Here is a 23,753-nt window from a genome sequence, read left to right on the forward strand (position 1 = left end):
TGCATTAGTAATTGACATACGGTGACGTTATCCACCGATAACATTTTAAAATACAGTGGAAGTCTATTTTCAGTACCAATAAGAATCGGCAATGCATCATGAAATGCGGAAATGCGCCATGATAAATAACGCAAGTCATCGATTCGGCTGGAATGCAAGTGCGCTTGGTTAGTGTGGTCATTTGAATCAAATTTAGTCGTAACTGAGCTAGCAGTATAAATGAAACCCTACTAGCACAAAATTCAGCATCAAGTTTCACTTGAACATAAGAAGGTCATTTTGGGGTGAAATTTCCACCTGGAAGGTCCTCTGTTCAATCTGTGCCTGCGGTGGTAAATGTACATATTTGCTGACGAGTTGTCACCAGGGAGCATTTCCATTTTCCGTGCGGTCTGTGCAGGTCTGTTTAACAATTCAAAATCTTCCATCCGGTGTAAATCAAAACATCCGCATTCAATGCCGGAAAAATGGAGCCTGGCCCGGAAGTTTGCCAGCTCGCACAGTACGCCGGTGGTGGTAGCAGTGGCTGGCAATAAATCTCGTGTTCCATTAAATTTTCAACTTAAATTTTAGACCTACACCACAACATGACTGGCAATCACTCCGCTCCGCACTGCCGAATTGCCTCGCTGGCATATCCAATTACATCCGCCCGTTCTCGCCGTGGTTGGTTGGTGGTTGGTGGTGGGGGATATATTTGCAGATCGTGGAGTTTGTCTGTTAAATTTTGCATGAGCCAAGAGGAGGGAGGAATTAAATTCAATTTTTACTCGGTACATGGCTGGTGCTTTCGGAACTTTTCCGATGGGTGTCATTAAAACGTTTAAATTGGGAGGTACTTCGCACGGCGCCAGGAAGCAGTCGCCACCACGATGAGAATTCTAAGGCGATCGCGCTTCGTCAGTTTGTAAAGAAAACGAGTGGTACGTAGCGGGAAGAGGAAAACTCTGAGAGCAATTACGGCCTCCACACGCTTCCGGAATGCACGGCAGGTTCTAATAATGTAGTCTGGATCCATTTCTCTCCAGGTACGGGTCAATGTTTGTATGATGCTTGCTGTACTCGGGTGGCGTTTAGAACAGGCCTTGGATTTCATGACGCGCCACATTGAGTAATCCAGCGGATTGAGATCGGGGCTGGATGGCGGCCACATATCCTTCGCCCAGAACGGAAGATTTTCCTGCAACCACTTCTAATGCAGTTCAAGGTGTGGCACGCAGCCCCATCTTGTTGAAATACAACATTTGGCTTCGGACCGTACTGTTCTTTGATCCACGGAAGAACATACTTACTTAAAATCTCAATGTAGACCTCCGTGTTGACCTTGTCGCATTCTGGAATGAACTTCTTCTTCTTCTTCTTATTCTTCTTCTTCTTCGCTTTTCAAGCTTATTCCATATCGCATATTAGCTTATTGCGTGCTCTCAACTTAGTGTTCTAGATGCACTTCCACAGTTATTAATTGAGTGCTTTCGATGCCTGTACCATTTTTGCAATGGTATAATTGTGTGGCAAGTCCAATCATACTTCTATTCCCAGGGAAGTCGAGAAATTTTCCAACCCGAAAAATTCCTAGACCGGACCGGGAATTGAACCCAGCCTCCTCAAGCATGGTCTTGCTTTGTAGCTGTGCCTTTACCGACTGAGCTAAGGGAAGCCCCAAGGAATGAACACCGGGTCCATTTTTTTGCCATCGGAAGCCACCAATCCAAACACCATAACGTTAGCACGATGCTTGGTCAGATACACGTTCTTCTGCTCGTCGGCCACGTCTTTTACCGCAAGAGAACTAATATACCAGTCGGTTCTGGAATTTGATACGGGATCGACGGTAAACATGTTCTCGTCGGTGAAAATGATTACCGGATTTTTTCGCTTAAGGAAGTTCAAGATTTTCTTGCATCGTTCGACTCGTAGCTCCCGGATGCGGTTGGTAATCATGTGAGTTTTACTTTTTCATGCCCTCGACTTCGCCCCGCAATCTTCCTTTACGATCTTCCGTGCCGTAAAGTCACTGATCCCGTGTTCCTTTGCCATTTTCCTTATTGAACGCACTGGATTCACCCGAATCTTTCTTTTGATAGCAGCGATAACCCTCGGAACCCGAGCTGACCTCGGGCGACCTGTGGCCACCTTCGCGGATAGTTGTCCTTTCTTTTCTCGTTCTAAAACCCTTTTGACGGTCCACCGGGAAACTCCCACGGCGATTGAAATCTCTTTTTGCGACATTTGCGCGTGGGACAAATCACGAATACGCTGGCACTTCGTCATGGTGCAACTGTCAAACTAAGTAAATCATTTTCTTTTATACACAGCCTACTACGGTATGAGCTATAGAGATTGCTGACGTTTATCGTACGCACACTACGTCACGTATACGTATACGCAAAATGTTTTCATCGGGAAAAAAAAACTTCATAGCGAAAAATTTTCCCGATGAAAACAAATCACTGACACAATCATACTTTAGCAATCTCTATAGGTTACGTGCATGCAAAGAAAACCAAGGCATTGTATGCACAGGTGAAACAGGAACCTTATTTGTACGATGGTGCAAACATTATCACGCATACGTTTACATAAACTTTTATCTATTCGACCTTCTATCCAGCGTTGCCGGTGGTGTAGTAGTGAGCATGATTACCTCTCACCCTAGCAGGCCTGGGTTCAATAACATCTCTGATCACGGGAAGTAAAGCCATTGGTCCCCGGTTCATGAGTTGATGGGTCGATAGGTAGGGTCCCAGATGTGGGAGCTGCCTCCCTGGCGTCGGTAGCATTGGTGCTCAGCACGGAAAACAAGATCGACGGACAAACAAATCAAGGAAAAAAAAAAACCTTTCATCCATTCGAGCTTTTACCAACCGGTGGAAACTAACGATTTTAAAAATTGATTTACTACTTGACTAGCCTATTGGTCCCAAGTGAAGCTATAAGCGTACTCCATCCTAGTCGAAACTCTAGTACTACAATATCTAGCTTGTTTTGATTCGCTATGAAAGTTTGACAGATAAAATAAGGGGCTCGTGGATTTTGCTATGTTTCGAGGGGTGCGTCGATTAGCTTGGGACCGAAAATAGTACCAGAGCTGAGCCAAAAAGTTGAGCACGTTTCTTTCGGTTTTTGTCTGTTCACCTTTTGTCAATTTGACCTTCTGTTCTATTGACCTTTTATCCTTTCAAGCTTGTGTCCTTTCGACATTTTGGCATCTCGATCTTCTAATTTTTCAACCTTTTGTCTATGAACCCAAAATACGTGAAATTAGTAACGCCCTTGCTGTCTCTCTTCAGACCGACAGGGGCTCCAGATGGATCATTAGTAACTTGGAACAGTTGGAACGATTGATTGGTTGCGTGACGTGAAGAAACTAGACAAACCAGTGTTGATCAAAGTGGCTTCTGGTCAGACACTCGAGAGCAACCACTCCGGTGTAGTGGACATTGTGTCGAAGATTGGAAGCAGAAGATTGAACAGTGTTGTCGGTGAAGTTCTTTACGTCCCCGGACTGCGGTACAATCTGTTTTCGATCCAACGCGTTGGACAGTTGGGGATGGAAGTGGTTTTCGAAAAAAAAAACAGTGCCGAGATTCTGCGAAATGGCGAGGTTGTATGCACGGGAAAACGAAATGACAAACTGTACGAACTGAACGTGGATGTGTCGCGAGTGAAAGAGCCGGCTGCTCTTGTGTCTCAAAACTCCATGAGCAATGAAGAGCTATGGCACAGGCGTTTTGGCCATATCGGCAGAAGTGGACTTATGAAGATGGTGGACAGTGAAATGGTAAAAGGCCTAATGCTGAAGAAAGGTGTGTAACCAGTGGTGTGTCTGTTTGTCTGAGATTAGTGAGATTGTCGCGATTAGTGTTTCGTATTTTATGTATAACAATATGCCAAGGAAAGGTTTGAATACAAGCTACCAACAGCACCCATCGCCCACAAAATCACCCACTTGACAGTACACAGCCACACCACTAAACGACAGGAAGATCCGCTACCTACCACCAGATGGCACTGTTTACTGGATTTGGAGGCCATTAGGAGGTGGCATAATGGGGCCATGATGAGGCGAAATAGGGCGGAAGGACGATGGCCCAGCGAGGAGGAGAGAGGATAGGTCAGCCGCCATCGTCAAGAATTATTTGATTGGCGATACTCAACAGCGATACTTCGTAAAGCTAGGTCAAGCAAGTTCGAAACCAGTAAAAAACCGTGAGGACGTGAAAAAAAAGTGAAGAAGGAGAGTGAGGTGCAGAACCATCCAGGACCCCGTAGTTTACCGCTGGCAATTCATCCACGGCGTGGTCAGACCCCGTAGTGTCCGTCATTCGGCATACGGCGCGGTTAGACACGGAGCATCTTCCGATACGAAGGTATCCGGGAATACTAACCAACGGCCCATCGCCACGCCACGAGTATAGTGAAGAGAGAGAGAGAGAGAGAGATTGAAGAACCGTTGCGGAAAGTACCGAAGTACGCGACCGGTTTGCGAACCAAGTCGAGGAAAGGAACCGACTGGCCTGTGAAAAGTGCCCAGAAGGAAGCTGAGGAAGGTGAAGGAGTGGCTGTGGAAGGACCAACAGCGGGCCCGCACTGAAGAATTAGAAGAAACGAGGTAGGAGATAGCGAATAAGAAAGTGGGACGAACGTGGGAACAATAAAGGTGCCTATTGTTAAACAAGTGTTGTGTGTGTTAGATATTCGAGTGTTTCCTTGGCCGTGATATTCAAGCGCGCATGCCGACCCTGAGGTAGTATAGAGGGGGGTCTCATTAGTGCTGGGCAGGGAGTACCCCATCTGTCACAGGTGAATTAGTGGCACGTGTGGTCTGTGAGCCCTGCCTCAAAGGGAAGCAGACGAGAAAGCCCTTCTTGCAGATGCCCTTGCCTCGGAGTACCCGTCCTCTAGAGTTGATCCACAGCGATGTGTGCGGAACCATGACGCCGGCTGCTTGGAACGGTAAGCGATACTATGTTTCTTTTACCGATGATATTCCCCATTTTACCGCTGTATACGTACTGAGCACGAAGGATGAAGTGTTCGAGGCCTTCGAAACGTATGCTGCTATGGCGGAATCGCACTTCGACATTCGTATTTCTCGCCTACGATGCGGCAATGGAGGTGAATATGTAGGAGTGGCTTTTCATGACTTCTGCCGAGTAAAGGGTATACAGCTTGAGTACACTGTTTCGTACACACCGCAACAGAATGGTGTCAGTGAGCGGCTCAACCGCACAGTGATGGACAAGGCAAGGGCTATGATCCAAGATGCTGGATTGTCGAAGGCGCTGTGGTCTGAAGCGGTTCTGGCGGCAGTCTACGTGATTAACCGGAGCCCAACGGCGGCGTTAACGACTAACAAGACACCGTACGAAATGTGGTACGGCCACAAGCCTGACGTCTCGAAGTTTCGCATATTCGGTGCAAGAGCTTTCAGTTTCGTACCGAAGGAAAAGCGGAACCAGTTGGAGTCCAGAAGTAAAAGCTGTCATTTCGTCGGATACGGTGTAAACGGCTATCGGTTGTGGGATGGTCGTAAGATTTTTATCGCTCGGGACGTTGTCGTGGAGGAGTTGCCGTTAAAGTCAAGTCAAGAAACCGCGTTGTACCAGTGTTGAACTGGCCGGTCTCTCGTCAGGTTCATCGGTTAGTCCGTCAGGTTCATCGGTTAGTCCGTCAGGTAGTTCCTCGATAGGCCCTTCAGCTGGTTCTTCGGCTGGTCCTTCGCCACCATTGTCGACTGCTGTAGAGAAGCCATCGGATCCTATTGTTGCGGATCAGCTGGAAACGGCAGATGTATATGAAGAAGAATTCAATGACTGTCTGGAAGAAATGGAGCTGGAAGAGTACGAGCAAGATCCTCTAGCAATTCGTCGAAGTCAGCGTATCCGGAATCCACTGGCCAGGATGAGTGAATATTCGTGCGTTGCTTTTGCACTCAACGAAGAAAGTTATGTGGAGAACGTTCCTGAGAGCAGCGAAGAGCTGAAATTGCAACCTGACTGGCCGGAATGGAAGGAGGTAAGAAATGACGAGTTGAGCTCGTTAGCTGAAAATGATACGTGGCAGCTGGTTGACCTGCCGAAAGGTCGGAAGGTCGTTGACTGTTAATGGGTGTTTCGGCTGAAAACGAAGCCTGACGGGTCAATCAACAAGATGAAAGCAAGATTGGTTGCCAAGGGTTTCACCCAACGTATTGGGTTTGATTACGGTGAGACCTATTCCCTGGTTGTCAGAATGTCTACCGTTCGAATGATGCTCGCCTTAGCAAACCATCAAAACCTTGTTGTCCACCAAATGGAAGTGAAAGCCGCGTTCCTCAACGGGAGGCTAACCGAGAACATATATATGCGCCAGCCCAAAGGATTTGAGGAGGGGAGTAAGGTGTGTAAACTCAGCAAATCAATTTACGGGCTGAAACAGGCATCGAAGGCATGGAACGATAGGTTCAACGAGTTTGCGGCTAGAATTGGTTTTCGGCGTTGCTCTGAGGACAGTTGTTTGTATGTGCGGGATAGCAAGTTTGGTCCGGTTTATCTCCTCCTCTACGTAGATGATGTGCTCATTATCTGCAAGGATTTGATCCAAGTGCAGATTGTGAAAAATATGCTACAGCGTGAATTTTGTATGGTGGTTCTGGGCGAAGCGCAGATGTTCTTGGGGATCAGGATCGAACGAGATGCATGTAAGGGCATCATGAAGCTCAGCCAACCAGGCTATACTGAAGCAGTTTTTCGTCGCTTCGGAATGGAATCGTGCAAGCTGGCGTCTACCCCTATGTGTGCTAACTTGCAGCTCCAGAGACCAAATGAAGACCAGAACCTCGATAAGCCGTATCGGGAATTGATAGGCTGCCTGACCTACCTCATGGTCACATCGCGTCCAGACCTGAGTTCGGCTGTGTCCTATTTCAGTCAGTTTCAGTGCAACCCGTCACAAGAGCATTGGTCACACCTGAAAAGAATACTTCGGTATCTCAGAGGATCGACGCAGCGTGGTTTGATCTACATCCGACAGGAATCAACTGTGCAGGTAGTTGGTTTTGCAGACGCAAACTGGGCGACAGATCCTGGTGATCGCCACTCTGTTTCTGGGCATGTGTTCCAGATATACGGTTCTACAACATCTTGGAGCACGAAGAAGCAAAGAACTATTGCACTGTCATCGACCGAATCGGAATGCAGTGCTTTGGCCGACTGTATATACGAAGCATTGTGGATCCATAAAGTTTTCGAGGAGCTGGGATTGCGTGACAAGCAGGCTGTTGTCATATTTGAAGACAATCAGTCAGCGATTGCAATTGCTGAATCGGAGGCGCCATCTAGGAAGCTGAAGCATACAGATGTGACGCTGCAGTTTATCAAGGAATGCGTCGAGAAGAAACAGGTTACCATACAATTTAAGCCCAGCAGTGATCAACCAGCGGATCTCTTGACCAAAGGTCTTTAAGAAACATTGTTTGACCTTGAGAATTCAAGCTTGAGGAGGGGTGTTGAGATCAATCTGATCACTTTACATTTAGAGTACATTTCATAGCGAGTACACCTACTGTGTATTTGTCCACCTTGACCAGTTTGACATTTATGTAGTTTTTTATAATAATAAACCTCACTCAGTTTTATACACTAGAACGACAGCACCTGTGTTTGTTATTCTCCTCGGTAGGAGATTTCATCCGAGATTCTCTTCTCAATCGGTGAGGTACGACTGAAACCATAGCTAAAAGCAGCCGTGGATACCAAGCCTGTCCAGTTTTGCGATAGATATGCGGTGATTCAATTAATCGACGACTGCATAAATAGATAAGTCAGTATAAATGACATCCGTCTGAGCACGATCCCACATACCGTTAGAGATGTAGGAAGTAAGGCACAGCAAGTTAGTGGCAGTGGAGTGACCACCCAGACAACCAGAAGACGTATAACAATGTACAGACAGTATCGTAAATTGCTACAGTTTAAGTCAAAATCGCATATAAGAATGGCATACCTCGCATTATGTTTAAGTTAAATCGTATAGAATGCAAATTTCCGACCTATATGCGATGACTCATTTTTCAGTCGTACTGTATCACAAATTAAATCGGATTACATCGTAAGACTTTTCAAAATGAATTTGTTATTACAGATTAAATCGTTTATGATGTTAAATCAACTCGTTTAAAATTAAATTTAAATATGCATATGGCCTCCACCTTTGTACGTATAAGCCATTTATTTGCATTCTATACGAATTGTTTGTTTGTATATATGTTTGTATATCACGAAAACAATTATGAATATACGTGCATTCTGGTTGTCTGGGCAGCCATGAAACCGTGCTGGTCGATACTAATATACGGCTTACAGTGAGCGAGTAACGGTTTCATAACAATGAGTTGGCACAATTTAGCAACAGAGCTAAGCGAAGTGATGCCACGGTAGTTGCCAACGTCCTGTTTGCTGCCTTTCTTGTGTACTGGAAATATGTGCGGTAGCTTCCAACAGGATGGGAAAACGTTGACGTCCACGGACCGTTGAAAAACGTGCAGCAGTGGAAACAGCAAACTTATTAACTTATTAATACTGATGGCTACCAAATTTATTAACCTTTCCGTACGTACCGTAAATTTGATAAAGAGAAACGAATTGATGAGATATTTTTGAATGAATGAATTCACTTCGGCCTATCCGATGAAGATAAAGATTGATTCGGTCGGAGTGCTTCATTTGTTTTTGAGAATATTGGGTGCAAACATTCGTTTCACGCGTTCCTAATGACTTCGTTCGGTAGCATTTGAATTAAAGTATCGTACCAAACGCATAATTTACCTGTTAACTTTAAAATCATGGATTTATTTGATGTTTTATGCTTGCTAGGCCTAAAATGGGTGCTTAGGCCAAAATAGCTCTCTACTATAACAAAATTATGAAAGATTTTGAACGTTAATTACTCAGCTGCCCCTGGACCGATTTCAATAATTGTATCACCAATCGATCAGATAAATTTCCACGCACTACTTAAATTTCGGACTTTATCATCTTTCAAAATACCACTGCTGAAAATTTAACGGATGTACAACTGTTCCTTTGATAGTTAAAATTATCACCGATTGCCTGCGAAAAGCGATTTCCCAAACACAGATTTCAAAGTTGAATTCCATTAAGTCACACCATCGCGTAATGAGCGATGGTGTTCTCCAGTATACAACGAAAGCCTCCCGGCAAGCAGCTAGCTACCAAGGCTGGCCTCAACCACTGATCTGATTCAGTTCCATTCACCGTGTGTGGTGGTGTCCGGTCGTTGGCATCAGTTGCAGTAGCACCATTACTTTCGGCGCGTGGCGTTAAACATAGTTCTCCAGTACACAACAAAAGGCTGCTTTCAAGCAGTGATCTGCAGACCACATGAGCATCCATAGAAGGTGGAATAAGCCGCACCGGTATTGATCGGAATCAGTAGCTCTGAGTGAGTCTCTGTGGGACATCTATGCCAAGCGCGTCACCCTTATTCCAAACAACATACAGCTCACCACCCTCATCTGTTTTTAACACGCTAATAGCTCAGCATCTCAACCATCACGACAAAACGGTTCTTTTCAGGACCCCATAAACTTGTGAAAGAATATTTTTTAGACATTTGCCAAGGTCATCAATCGGGTGTCAGCTTCTATATGAAGACAGAGCTCGAATTAGGCGTAACTGCTTTTGTAAACAATGACTTCTTTCGATGATGTCTTGAAAGTCAAGGCTCGCCCACGCAAATCAACATCACCATCAGGTAGGGTAAAACTTCCTCTACCCTACTGTAATGTTGGTTTGCGTGGGCGTGTCTTGAATTCCTAAAAATCATCGAGAGAAGTCGATGTTTACAAAAGCAGTCACGCCTGATTCCAGCTGTATCTAGATATGTTTAAATATAACATACCATGAACTTTAAGGCAACATTGGGGGTGTGATTTCAAAAACCAAAGTCGATCGTGGCATGAAAGTGGTCTGATTTTGATCCAGAGATGATGGATTTTAATTCTTAATACGCCAATCGATAGGAATTTTGTCTACAAATCTGCTAAAATTAAGACTTTATCATTTTTCAAAATGTCACTATTGAAAATTTAACGAATGTGCAACTGTTGCTATGATAGTTAAAATTATCCCCGATTGCCTGCGAAAAGCGATTTTCCCTAACACAGATTTCACCGCGTGGTGAGGGGTGGTGCTCTCCAGTAAACAACGAATGGCTGACTGCAAACAGCGAGCTGCAGCCCACATGAGCATCCATAGAAGGAGGAAGAAACCGCACCGCTATTGATCGGAATCAGTAGCTCTTCGTGAGTTGCTGTGGGCCATATATGTAAAGCGCGTCATATTAGAGAGTATAAACAGAGAAAACCCCGCTCAAATTCCTATTCCTACACAAAACACATGCTCCTGCTGCTGTTGACAAATGAGATTTATCATATAAGACGTCACCATTGCGTACAACCCCATAGGGCTGTCCCTTGTCGTTTTTCGAAACGTGTCTGTCAATGACACATGCCAAGACATTGGACATAGTTAGAGCGGCGGACTCAATGTCAACGGTGTCCAATAAGTCGTCCCAATCTAAACTGGAGAGTAACTCGGCGGTACTGCCATGGTCGGCGTTGCGGAAAATTGTAGGAAATTATAAATTTAAGATTTATTTATTAATAATATTCATTAAACATCAAATTTTAATCATTCATTGGCAATTATTAACTCTCTGATTGGTGGTTGTATTAACTTCCTAGAATCATATAGGTTCCACCTGGAAACGTTAATTATGATGCGATTATAGCCATAAGTTTATATTCAACCCACAGTATGATACATTCCATCGTGTTATGGATTAAAGCTTACATTAAAATGTTTGGTCTGCCACGAACGAGGGGATAAACCAATCCATAAATTGCAAGGCGTACATCGATTGGAAAATTCCCTCCTTCGGCCAACCGCACCACCATTGCGTTCTTCACACCCTATCACCATCAGGAAAAGAAGGCATAAGCAGTTCTACCCGTAGTAGGCGCCGTCACAGGAAACCATGTGAAAACTGAATGTGTGTAGGCTTCACGGGAGCGTTAACTTGGATCCGGCCCTTTGCTGCCTACTGCTGAGCTATGCAAAAAAAAAAAAAGTGGGACCGAAGACGACGCACGGAGCTCCATAAAAAGCTTGTTCTCCGGTTACTTTTGCGGTTGCTTCTTAAAGTATGCAAATGGGAAAGCGTGTAGGAATAACGATCCTGAATTAAACTGCTCACACAGAACTGGAAGAGAAGACCCCTTATCTGGCATCCGGCCTTTTCCTGGAAAGGGCTCTTTTGATTTGATTGAAAGCTACTGCAAAACTGGAATTCCCAACGATTCTTTCTGGAGAGAGGGCTGCATTGGTTGATTGTGCGAATGGAATCTTATCAATGCAATGATGGGTTGGATTAAATCTCGGAAACAGTGAAGGAAATTCCGATCTAATGTACAGTGGAGGCAAGGGGGTTTTTTTTTATTGTCGGGCAAAATGGGATGAAGGGCTCCTTTTTTTTGACGTAGACTTCGTCTTACGGGAAGGTGCTGGGGGTAAATCGAAAATCTAAAATTGCGACCGTCACGAAAAGGTGTAAGGTTATGAACGTTTATAACTTTGTCATTTATAGATGAAATTAAAATCCAAGTACATCAATCGGTAGGAAATAACTCTCACAATCTGCTACAATAAATGCTTTTCCAATGTTCTTAAAAAATCGTGATAATTTTATCACAGTTTCAATGAAATAAACGTTTTTCCCAAACCACGTCATCATAATCGAGTACCATTTGGTTGCGCATCGTTTTGCTTGAACCTGTAAAACTATATAAGTGCTGTCGTTCCTCCGCTCATTAAAGCTTCGGACGGCATGGCAAGCAGAAGCAGGAGAAAATCAGGAAAAGGTGAAATTTTTCCCTCTGCCTCTGCTGAACATTACCGCAGTCAGCCTAGAGCGCTGCTGTTGTGAATCCGCTCATTTTCGCATCGGACGGACGGTGTTGGTAAAATTGCAGCAGTCAGCGTGATCACCTTGATGACAACCAACGATGGGTTGGAAAGGATGTCTGGAGATCTAACAATTGGTCCTTTTTAGGACCATACATATTTTACAGAAAGATAATATGAAACGCGACAAATGTTATTTTTATATAACAAACACCCCATCCTCCTATAACGACAATCTAAAAAGAATTGATGTTAATTTTTTACCCGCCAAAAGAGCCAAAAATTCAAGTTGAGAGAAAAGTTGTATGCCATGTATGCTGTACCTCTTACAGCTGCAAAATAGTGTGAAACATGTCTGGTACCTCTTTAAATGCAATTAGATTAACAACTGAAGTCCATCCTTTTTTACATATTCTGCACACAAGATACTTTCTGTCACTTTGTAATGTATGTATAAAATTTAAAAAAATTATAAATTTTGTAAATTTTGGCAAATTTGTGTAAATTTTGTAAGTTTTGTAAGTTTTGTAAGTTTTGTAAGTTTTGTAAGTTTTGTAAGTTTTGTAAGTTTTGTAAGTTTTGTATGTTTTGTAAGTTTTGTAAATTTTGTAAGTTTTGTAAGTTTTGTAAGTTTTGTAAATTTTGTAAGTTTTGTAAGTTTTGTAAGTTTTGTAAGTTTTGTAAGTTTTGTAAGTTTTGTAAGTTTTGTAAGTTTTGTAAGTTTTGTAAGTTTTGTAAGTTTTGTATGTTTTGTAAGTTTTGTAAATTTTGTAAGTTTTGTAAGTTTTGTAAGTTTTGTAAATTTTGTAAGTTTTGTAAGTTTTGTAAGTTTTGTAAGTTTTGTAAGTTTTGTAAGTTTTGTAAGTTTTGTAAATTTTGTAAGTTTTGTAAGTTTTGTAAGTTTTGTAAGTTTTGTAAGTTTTGTAAGTTTTGTGAGTTTTGTAAGTTTTGTAAGTTTGATAAGTTTTGTTTGTTTTGTAAGTTTTGTAAGTTTTGTAAATTTTTGTAAGTTTTGTAAGTTTTGTAAGTTTTGTAAGTTTTGTATGTTTTGTAAGTTTTGTAAGTTTGTAAGTTTTGTTAGTTTTGTAAGTTTGGTAAGTTTTGTTAGTTAAGTTAGTTTAGTTAGCTTTGTAAGTTTTGTAAATTTGGTAAATTTTGTAAATTTTGTAAATTTTGTAAATTTTGTAAATTTTGTAAATTTTGTAAATTTTGTAAATTTTGTAAATTTTGTAAATTTTGTAAATTTTGTAAATCTTGTAAATTTTGTTAATCTTGTAAATTTTGTAAATTTTGTAAATTTTGTAAATTTTGTAAATTTTGTAAATTTTGTAAATTTTGTAAATTTTGTAAGTTTTGTAAGTTTTGTAAGTTTTGTAAGTTTTGTAAGTTTTGTTAGTTTTGTAAGTTTTGTAAGTTTTGTAAGTTTTGTAAGTTTTGTAAGTTTTGTAAGTTTTGTAAGTTTTGTAAGTTTGTAAGTTTTGTTAGTTTTGTAAATTTTGTAAGTTTTGTAAGTTTTGTAAGTTTTGTAAGTTTTGTAAGTTTTGTAAGTTTTGTTAGTTTTGTAAATTTTGTAAGTTTTGTTAGTTAAGTTAGTTTAGTTAGTTTTGTAAGTTTTGTAAGTTTTGTAAGTTTTGTAAATTTTGTAAATTTTGTAAATTTTGTAAATTTTGTAAATTTTGTACGTTTTGTAAGTTTTGTAAGTTTTGTAAGTTTTGTAAGTTTTGTAAGTTTTGTAAGTTTTGTAAGTTTTGTAAGTTTTGTAAGTTTTGTAAGTTTTGTAAGTTTTGTAAGTTTTGTAAGTTTTGTAAGTTTTGTAAGTTTTGTAAGTTTTGTAAGTTTTGTTAGTTTTGTAAGTTTTGTAAGTTTTGTAAGTTTTGTAAGTTTTGTAAGTTTTGTATGTTTTGCGAGGGGGGGCGACACATCTAAATCTCAATTCTAGATGCTCAAAAGAGCTCACACTAGCGAATCCATCTTCAAAAAATATTCTTTCATTTCTCGCATCTACTTGCATCGCGCTTCATCTTTTTGCAGGAAATCTTCAAAATCGACATAAATCTTCCTTCTATCTACTCAGCGTGCGTTCAGCTAGCCACAGTAAAACACATTCTTTTCTGCATCGTAGATAGAGTCGTCCCCTCGATGTTTTGTACGTTATGTGAGTTTTGTGAGTTTTGTGAGTTTTTTTAGTTTTGTTAGTTTTGTAAGTTTGTTAAGTTTTGTATGTTTTGTAAGTTTTGCAAGGTATGTAAGTTTTGTGAGGTATGTAAGTTTTGTGAGTTTTGTACGTTTTGTAAGTTTGATAAGTTTTGTTTGTTATGTAAGTTTGATAAGCTTTGTTTGTTTTGTAAGTTTTGTAAGTTTTGTATGTTTTGTAAGTTTTGTAAGTTTTGTAAGTTTTGTAAGTTTTGTAAGTTTGTAAGTTTGGTTAGTTTTGTAAGTTTTGTAAGTTTTGTTAGTTAAGTTAGTTTAGTTAGTTTTGTAAGTTTTGTAAGTTTTGTAAGTTTTGAAAGTTTTGTAAGTTTTGTTAGTTTTGTAAGTTTTGTAAGTTTTGTTAGTTAAGTTAGTTTAGTTAGTTTTGTAAGTTTTGTAAGTTTTATAAGTTTTGGTAAGTTTTGTACGTTAGCGGCGCCGGTGGTGTAGTGGTAAGCGTGATTGCCTCTCACCCCAGCAGGCCTGGGTTCAATCCCAGTCGGCGCCGCCGGGATGTTCTAAGGCATAACATCTCTGATCACGCCTTCCTTCGGAAGGGAAGTAAAGCCGTTGGTCCCCGGTTCATGAGTTGATGGGTCGATAGGTAGGGTCCAGGTGTGGGAGCTGCCTTCCTGGCGTCGGTAGCATTGGTGCTCAGCACGGAAAACAAGATCGACGAAAAACAAATCCAAGGAAAAAAAAAAAAAAGTTTTGTACGTTTTGTAAATTTTGTAAGTTTTATATGTTTTGTGAGTTTTGTAAGTTTTGTAAATTTTGTAAATTTTGTAAATTTTGTAAATTTTGTAAATTATGAGAATTTTTTGGATTTTGTGAACTTTGTTCAATTTTATTTATAAGAAATGGAAATTTGTGTAAATTTGGTGTTTTTTTTAAATAAATTTAGTGTAGATTTTGTGCAAATTTGTTGTCAATGTTTTGAAATTCTGTTTACATTTCATGATAATTTTGATTAAAACTTTTTATTTTTTTAAATTCATCAAAGTTTTTGTTAAAGTTGTATATTTTTTCTAAATTTTATAAGTTATGTGAATTAAGTAGATTTAGGAAATTATGTAAGCTTCGTAAATTTTGTAAATTTTAGAATATTTTAAATTTTGTAAATTTCGACAATTTTGTGAAAATTTTGTTTAAATTTTTAGTAAAATCTTAATAAAATAAAATATGGTGTAAATTTTTTTGTAATTTTTTTTTTGATATGTTAATTCTAGAAATTTGGTAGCTTCTTTAATTTTTTTTAATGAAGTGTAAATATTATGCAAATGCTTTGTATTTTTTTAAAATTAAGGTTAATTTTAAGTTGAATTTGTATACAATTTTTGTTAATGTTGTGTAGGTTTCTTTTGATAATTTTGCAAAATTATTGTATATTTTGTATTAATATTAAGTGAATTTTGTGTAACGATAGAGCAAAGTTATGTTGATTTTTGTTCAAATGATTTGTTAATTTTGAGCAATTTTTTTATTAATTTTGATAATTATTAAATTTTTGAAAATCTTGCAAATTTCGAAAATTTAATTTTTTTTAAATAAACTTCGAGAATTTTGATTTTTTTTTAATTATGTGAATTCAAAATTTTGTAAACTCTGTTTATTTTGAAAACTTTGTTAATATTGTAAATTTTGTAAATTTATGAAATTTTGTGTTGATTTTGTGCAAATTTTGTTTGAATTTTGTTTAAATTTGGTAAAATTTTGAGTAAATTTCTAACGGTGTGCAAAAAATGTTGTGTTAATTTTTTGCAATTTTATAAGCAAATATTTTAATTTTTGTTTGTTCCGTGAATTCGGTATATATGTACTGTATTTTTTTGAAAATTTTGTAATTTTGTTTATTTTTAAGATTCAATAAATATTGTAAATTTGTGTTCCTTTTGCTAATATTAAAAAATGTTTTTTTCAAATTTTCTTTAATTCTTTTGTTAGTTTTGTGTACATTTTGGTTAAATTTTGTTCACATTTGGTAAATTATGTCAATTCTATAAAGTCGGTAAATTCTGTATTTTTTTCTAAATTTACTTTAAACTTTTTTAAGTGTTGTGTAAATTTTGTTCAAAATTTATGAAAATGTTTAATAAAATTTGTGTACAGTTTTTTTAAATGTTGGTTAAATTTTTGGATAATTTTGCAAATTTTTTGTATATTTTTTTATTAGTTTGAGATAATTTTGTGTAACTATGGTGCAAATTTTGTGTGTACTTTTTTGCAAATTTGGATGCAATCTTTTTTATTTTTTTTATTTATTAATTTATTTATTTGATAAGGCTCAACCGAATTAACTTTACAGAGTCGAGGATTCTTGTTCACTATACAATACATCTTAAAAATATAGTCAAAAGGTACAACACAATAAACATTTTATCTTCCGCTATCCAATAAGCCGCCTCTACCAGAACGGGAGCCGCTTCCAGTGGTTTACTTGTATGGCAGATTCGCCAACGATGGTCAGAGCGCTTCCATTGTAGCAATGGACGCAAAACGTGGTCAGCACTCACACATTCATCACGAAACGGTTGCTTTCCAAAGTCGACGACGCATCGACTGAAAGAACTGCTGATGAAGAACAATGAGGAGGACCACACAATGGTTGCTGCCGAGTAAACAGACGATCGCGTGACACACATTGAGAGTGGTCTGCTTCTGTCGACAGCCGAGTGAACACTGACAATCTTTTTTATAAATTTTATAAATTATTTCAGTTTAGTTAATTTTTTTTTTGTAAATTAAGTGAATTTTCTAAGTTTTGTTAATTATGAAAATTTGGAAAATTTGTTTTTTACTTCTTGATTTGTTTTCCGTCGATCTTGTTTTCCGTACTGAGTACCAATGCTATCAACTCATGAACCGGGGACCCGGCGGCACCGATTGGGATTGAACAGTATGATGGTTATCACGAATACCACTTCACCACGCTTTTTTTTTTTTTATTAATAACTTTATTTGTACAGGCTCAATCGAATAAACTTTACAGAGCCGAGTTATCATTTTTGTTATACATTATTGATTTCTTATATTAACTTCACCACGCTTTGGATTTATATATATTAAAAAAAAATTACAATGTGTATATTTTGTGCAAATTTTGTGTAAATTCTGTTTTAATTTTGTGTTAATTTTGAGTGAATTTTTAATATATTTGGTATAAATTTGTTGTAAAGGTTATGTTATATAATTTTGTAAATTTTTTGTAAATTTTGTGGACTTTGTTAATTTTGTAAATTATGTGGTAAATTAATTTTGTGTGAATTTTGATTAAATTTTGGGTAAAATTTGTGCAAAGTTTTAATTTATTTTGTTTACATTTTTCATAATGTTGTGTTAATCGTTATAAATTTTTTGAAAATTTTATGTTTATTTTGAGTAAATTTAGGGTAAATGCTTTGTAATTTTTGTGTAAGTGGGTTGTAAATGTTTTGTAATTTTTATGAATTTTGGATAATTTTAATATGGTTTAAATTTTGTGTAATTTTTTTTGTTAATTAAATTAAATTTTGTTAAAATAGAGTGTACATTTTCTCAAAAAAAAAAAACACCAATACTGATCAATTTTTGTTCGTTTATTGAAAGTCGGGGTCAACTCTGATCCAGGTTTAAAAACGAAAACGACATAAGCTGATCTGCCAAGATGATCGGGGCTGGTTTTCATTCAAATGAGTTCAAATTTATGGGATTTGAAACCATTTGAGCACAGTGGAGTGAAACTTTCGAAATTTTCATCACTCTAATGTGTACTGAGTCTCTTGATATGCTGCGCAAAACATCAGCAAGCAAACGTAAACTTATGGAATCCTAATCTTGTATGAAATAAAAAATCGTTCCGATCATATTGAATTTCGTTTAAATCAATACTGGAAGCAAAACGCCGGATGGATACAACTATGATTCCACCTAACATCTGCCACATTTGCTTTTCAGTAACCACTTCGCATAAAACAACAATTGCAAATTACTAACACTCATATAGTTAACAACCTACTTTCTACATCCATGCTAATGCGGTGTATACACTTAGGTTAGTTCACTAGCACTAATGAATTCGCTGCTTGCAAAAACGCATAAACCAGCATAATGTAAACAGGGCATCAGCGTCTACCAGCATGAGATTTCAGGAGCAACTGAAATTCGTGCTAGTTGGCGAGTACACTAGCGCGAGTAAATCCGCACAGATGTAAACACCTCATAAATGTACAAAATTGCAAACGCTACTCAGTGTGTGCTGCAGACAAGCAAACATCAATTTAAATGTTCAGATCCGCCCAGCTTCTGCATAATTCAATTTGTTCCCCTGGTGAAGCAGACAAAGCTTCTCGCCACCTTGCCCTTAACCAACTAATCATTCCTGGACACGGCACCAGCGGAAGCGAATGCAAACATTGAAGGATTTTAACTGAGTGACGCTAAAATAAATAACTGCACTGCTTAATGGCACGTTCCGCAAAAATGTCGCTCAAATTATCAGGCACGTATTCCCCAATGACCGGAACCCCCGATAAGCCACAAGCGAAAAGCGAACCGGTCATTCATCGAGCTGGAAATTTTCTCGACTGAGAGCTAGCATACGTTTTGACAGGAACGTAATCAATGAGTAAAAAATGCACAAATGTCATAGGTCATTTTCCGCAATGAAGCACCAATTTGCAATCGATCCACTGCCAATCAAGAGAGACGACCAAAATCGAGAATGATTGATTATTATTCCGCACTTTTTAAAACAGTATGCCATGGACGATGGAACATTACCGTTTGACAGGTGGTGTGAACTAGAGTCGGTGTATAATGAGCCACGCCAAGAGTGAAAAAAAGAGTGAAGCCAAGTGTACCTATCGAACTGTCAAACCAGCTACCTATCGTGCAAAGTAAACAAACATTACGATGCTATGAAAGGTCCACGAAAGGTATTGCAATAAAATATAAAATATAATCGAAGAAACTGATATTAAACACGCAGTGAGCATTCAATTGTCATGGGATACGTTTGGTAATGATCAGTTATGAGAATTTCTACTATTTTTTGTTAAGATAATATGACAAAATCACTGATATGATGATTTAATACAGCCTTTGTTGCCAAGTTAAAAGAAAGGGAATCTTTCGAAAACCGTGATGCGAGTTCAATTGTTTTTCTCTTGGCGTGATTCATTATACACCGACTCTAGTATGAACCAGATAAAGCACAGATAAACAGACATAACACTTGCGTGTTTTGCATCGAACATGTATTTAACGGTTAGTTTATATTTTTCATAGTTGGTAGACTGGTTGAGCGAACCGCCCGTGATAGTGTACTCAACAGATGGACGTAGTATTTTAGTGCTGATGTTTTTTAGTGAAAGTATTCAATGCGTTATATTTGTTTATCTGTGCATGTAGGTAAATAAATCTCGCGCATCAAACCGGGAGTTTCTTTTTAGCGGTTTGATGGTTTATGTATCTACTAGTATGTGACCATGTTGTTCTCCATTTATCACCGGAAACACAACGCTGCTAAAAAAAAGGAGTGCATTGCGATGAAAAAATCCCTGTGGATACATAAGGAAGACTATTCTCGAATTCCCCGTGACTTAGTGAGTTTAGTTTATTTTCGAAATAATTACACCTGTATAAAATATCCTGCTGTTTTTGGCAAACACGCACAAAATAGAGAAGGAAATTGTCAAACTATCATTCACAATTTACAATGCTATGGAAATGGTTTATACGTGTTCCCACTTAATAAGCATATCAATTCCGCTCCATGATCTGAAAGTCGGTACTTCTTTGAATTGAACCACATTCCAAGACCAACAATTGAAATAGGCGGAACAACCAAACGTAAACCATGGCTTTAATCGCAAATTTCTCGAGAATCAAAACACATCCACGCAATCTAATACCACCATCTGATAGAGCAAACTTCCTTTATCGAATGGTATTGTTTGTTTGTATGGGTGTATTTTGATTCTCCAGAAATTTGCGATTAAAGCCATTGTTTACGTTTGGTTGTTCCGCCTATTTCAATTGTTGGTCTAGATTTTATCGCACACCAGAGTCCATCCACCTCATTTCCTTAACTTGCTGCTGGAAATAATTGCTTATCCACAGAAAACTTTTTATTTGGCGGAGTTAAGATGAAAAGTCAGTCAGTGTTGTCAGATTTTTTCAAGCTAATCGGTATCAAAAGTTTAAAAAAATTGGTATTTACTATTTAAATTAATTTTATAGTTTTGCCTTTTTCGAAGGCGAAAAATTAAACGTTTGGACTAAGAAGTTAGGGAAATGACTCTAAGATGTTCGAGGCTAAGACCAAGACGAACTATCCTTATTCTAAGTATACGCATTCGTCATAATCGCTCACAACCCTCATAAACAAGTACCATAAACGAACTATATCCCGGTTGGGTAAACTATCCCATAAATGGATGATATCCCGCAAACTTTGTAACGGAATCCGCTGTCTTTACATGTTTCCGCAAATAAGCTTTGGTCAGGGCCCAAAAAGTTTTGATTAGCCTGGTCTGGGGACAGTTTGGCAGATTCATCTCCTTGGGTACGAGTTGGACCTTTTTGGCTTTATACCAGGTCCTTGGAGTAATGAACCGACGCCAAATTCGGCCAAAACAGTACTGAGGCGCAGGGAATCAAGAAAATGCTATCTTCTGATGCTTACCGACGATGAAAATACTAGTAAACAGAATCGTGGTCAGTGTACAGTAAGATCATGGATTATCATTTGTGTTACACATCATTATCAGCAACAAAAACGATAATCTACTGATATGATAACAATCACTTTGTAATGTATCTATGTTGTAATGTCTGTCATCGGAAAAGTTGTTCTAGAGGTCAAATACCCTACAATATGGATATTTCTGGAACTGGAATAACGTGTAGATGCCGAAAATCGATGTCCATCGCCATTTTGGAATCCAATTTGGCGGCCTTTGATTTAAGATAAAACTGTCAAATAAACTAGTCGAAATGGCAGCCGACATCGATTTTCGACATCTACACGTCATCCCGGTTTCAAAAATACCCATATTGTAGGGTAATTGACAGTTTTTTTTTCTGAAATCACGGGACTGATAATTTCTTACATGTTGTTACCCCCCGGATCTTCCATCCAACTGCCAACACTGGTGATACACCGTGGAAATACACCCTCGGGATTTTTCGTTTGTTGTTCCGCCTTGGTTCTTCGTTCGCAAATTTTGTGGGATTGGAATAACGCCTGGAGATTTTTGTTTTGGTCTTCTTTTTGTTCGTTGTTTACGCGTGAAATATCAATCGGATGCATTTCAAATGAATCGGGCGTGACTTGATACTACAGAATCAGTACGTTTGGCATATTAAAACAATATAATTCTTAGGCACGTGTTGAAGTTCATCCAGAACTTCCTCTCGCACCGGACCTTCCAGGTTGTCCTGGGAAACTGCCGATCCAAGATTTTCGACGAGGAGACTGGCGTACCGCAAGGGTCGGTGATAGCGGTCACCCTCTTTCTCGTTAGGATGAATGGGGTATTTACGAGGTTGCCGGTCGGAATCTTCATTTTCGTGTATGCAGACGACATCGTCCTTATGGCAATTAAGGAGACTGTCAAAGCGCTCCGTAGAAAAATTATTCAAGCCACGGCCTACATCTCGAATTGGGCATCAAACGCGGGATTTCAGATGTCCGCAGCAAAAAGCGGGTACACTCATATTTGTCCGTCGAATCACCGGATCCTCAGCACGAAGATCAGCACCCAGGACGAGGTAATTCCGTTCAGAAAAACCCTTCGGATACTTGGTGTGCATTTCGACCGCTCTCTTACATTCAACACGCACCTGAACGAGGTAAAGAGTGCCTGCAAACAGCACCTAAACATCCTGAGGACACTAGCGAAGGTGAAGGCTATAGTAAACTCGCGGCTGACCTACGGCATCGAGGCTACGTACCTTGCCAAACCGCGCCTGGTGGAAAGGCTTACACCAGTCTACCAGCAAGCACTTCGAATTTCTTCCGGACTCCTTCCTGGTATCCCCGGGATCGCCGCCTGCATTGAGGGAGGAGTACTCCCCTTCGACCGCCTGATTACCGGGACTATATGGAAACGCGCCATCGGGCTGAATGAGATAACGTTAGGTATAGACGAGGAAGGTTCCCTCCTAAAGGAGGCCAACAAGCTCCTCAGGGAAATCTCCAAGCGAGCTCTCCCCCCAGTGTGCAAGACACATTGGGTTGGAGCCAGAGGCTGGAACAAACCGCCAATTAAGACCAATCACACCATCAAACGGCACTTCAAGGCTGGTTCCAATCCCTCTGCGCTAAATCAGGCGGTATTGGATTTGCAGAGAAGGAAGTACGCTGGATACGCCATCCGTTACTCGGACGGTTCCGTAGCCCAGAAAAGGGTGGGCATCGGCATCTCCGGTGACCGCCCAAAGGAGTGTCACAGGCTCCCGGATGAGTGCTCTATTTTTTCCGCCGAGGCAGCCGCAGCTTTTATCGCAGTTACTACCCGTGTATCCGGGCCAATCGCACTTTTCACAGACTCTGCTAGTGTAGTCACTGTTCTTGAATCCGCAACCAGCAGGCACCCCTGGATACAGGCCATCCAAGAGTACGCGCCAACCAATACGGTATTCATTTGGTTGCCTGGACATTGCGGTGTAAAAGGGAATGAGGAAGCTGATCATCTCGCCAGATCAGGCCGTCGTATGACCAAATATACCCGGAAGGTCCCCGGGCAGGATCTGAAGAAGTGGGTCACCAAGACCGTAGACCAATCCTGAAGCCGGGACTGGCTCGCCGGAAGTATACTGTTTATACGGAAGATAAAAGGGGACACCAGCAGATGGGAGGAACCACCCCTCCACAGGTCGTTTTATCGCCACATAAACGTCTCCCACAACTATAAGGGGGACGGACCCTTCCGGAGGATATGCGACCACTGCCACATCCCACAGACCGTCGAGCACTTCATCTGCATATGCCCGAAATACGATGGAACCAGGAGAAGCTACGACATTTCCGGCAGCATCCGGGAAGTCCCTCTTCAATATAATTTAAAATACTCGACCCACGCAACCCTCAATGACTAGCTCCAACTACCGGCATACACCACGATACGTTTCAACCCTGAACCCTGATGACAACTTACCGCAATCCAATTGGAAATCCAACTGAATTAACGCAGATGTACCACGCCAGTTCTTATTTTAATATGTCTTTTATGTTTATACTGATTTGTGTTTTATGTCAATGGTATTAATGGTTATACAAACACTGTAGCAGCTCATACAAACATTTTGGAACTCCCTTCTGGAGTTCCCAAGGCGAACCAGCCAATGGCTGAAAGCCTTGTAAATAAAGGGAAAAAAATCGTAGTCTGATACAAGGCGTAACAACCAGATGCATCATAAGTTGAAAGTTGAAAATACGTCATGTAGGAAGAAACGTTTTTGATGATTTGAAGTGATATTTTCTTCTACTGTTTCGTGTTCATCGAGTAGTTTGTGGTTTGTTTACAAAGGGCGTACCTTTTCAAATCTTAGAAATGTTTTCACTATGGGATTTCGCAAATTTGACAGAACTCTCTTAACAGGTCTATAATAGAG

At 39.6% G+C, this 23,753-nt stretch overlaps 1 protein-coding gene across 1 annotated transcript in view; it reads right to left on the reverse strand.

Moving 5' to 3' along the window:
• LOC135713333 (cholecystokinin receptor type A-like) overlaps positions 1-23,753 on the reverse strand; it is a 156,158-nt gene that overhangs the window by 43,682 nt on the left and 88,723 nt on the right. The gene's annotated exons all lie outside the window — the stretch shown is intronic.

The sequence above is a fragment of the Ochlerotatus camptorhynchus genome, unplaced genomic scaffold, assembly GCF_037179485.1.
Source record: "Ochlerotatus camptorhynchus isolate MF236.1 unplaced genomic scaffold, CSIRO-AGI_Acam_v1.1 ptg000550l, whole genome shotgun sequence".
Classification (NCBI taxonomy): Eukaryota; Metazoa; Arthropoda; class Insecta; order Diptera; family Culicidae; genus Ochlerotatus; species Ochlerotatus camptorhynchus.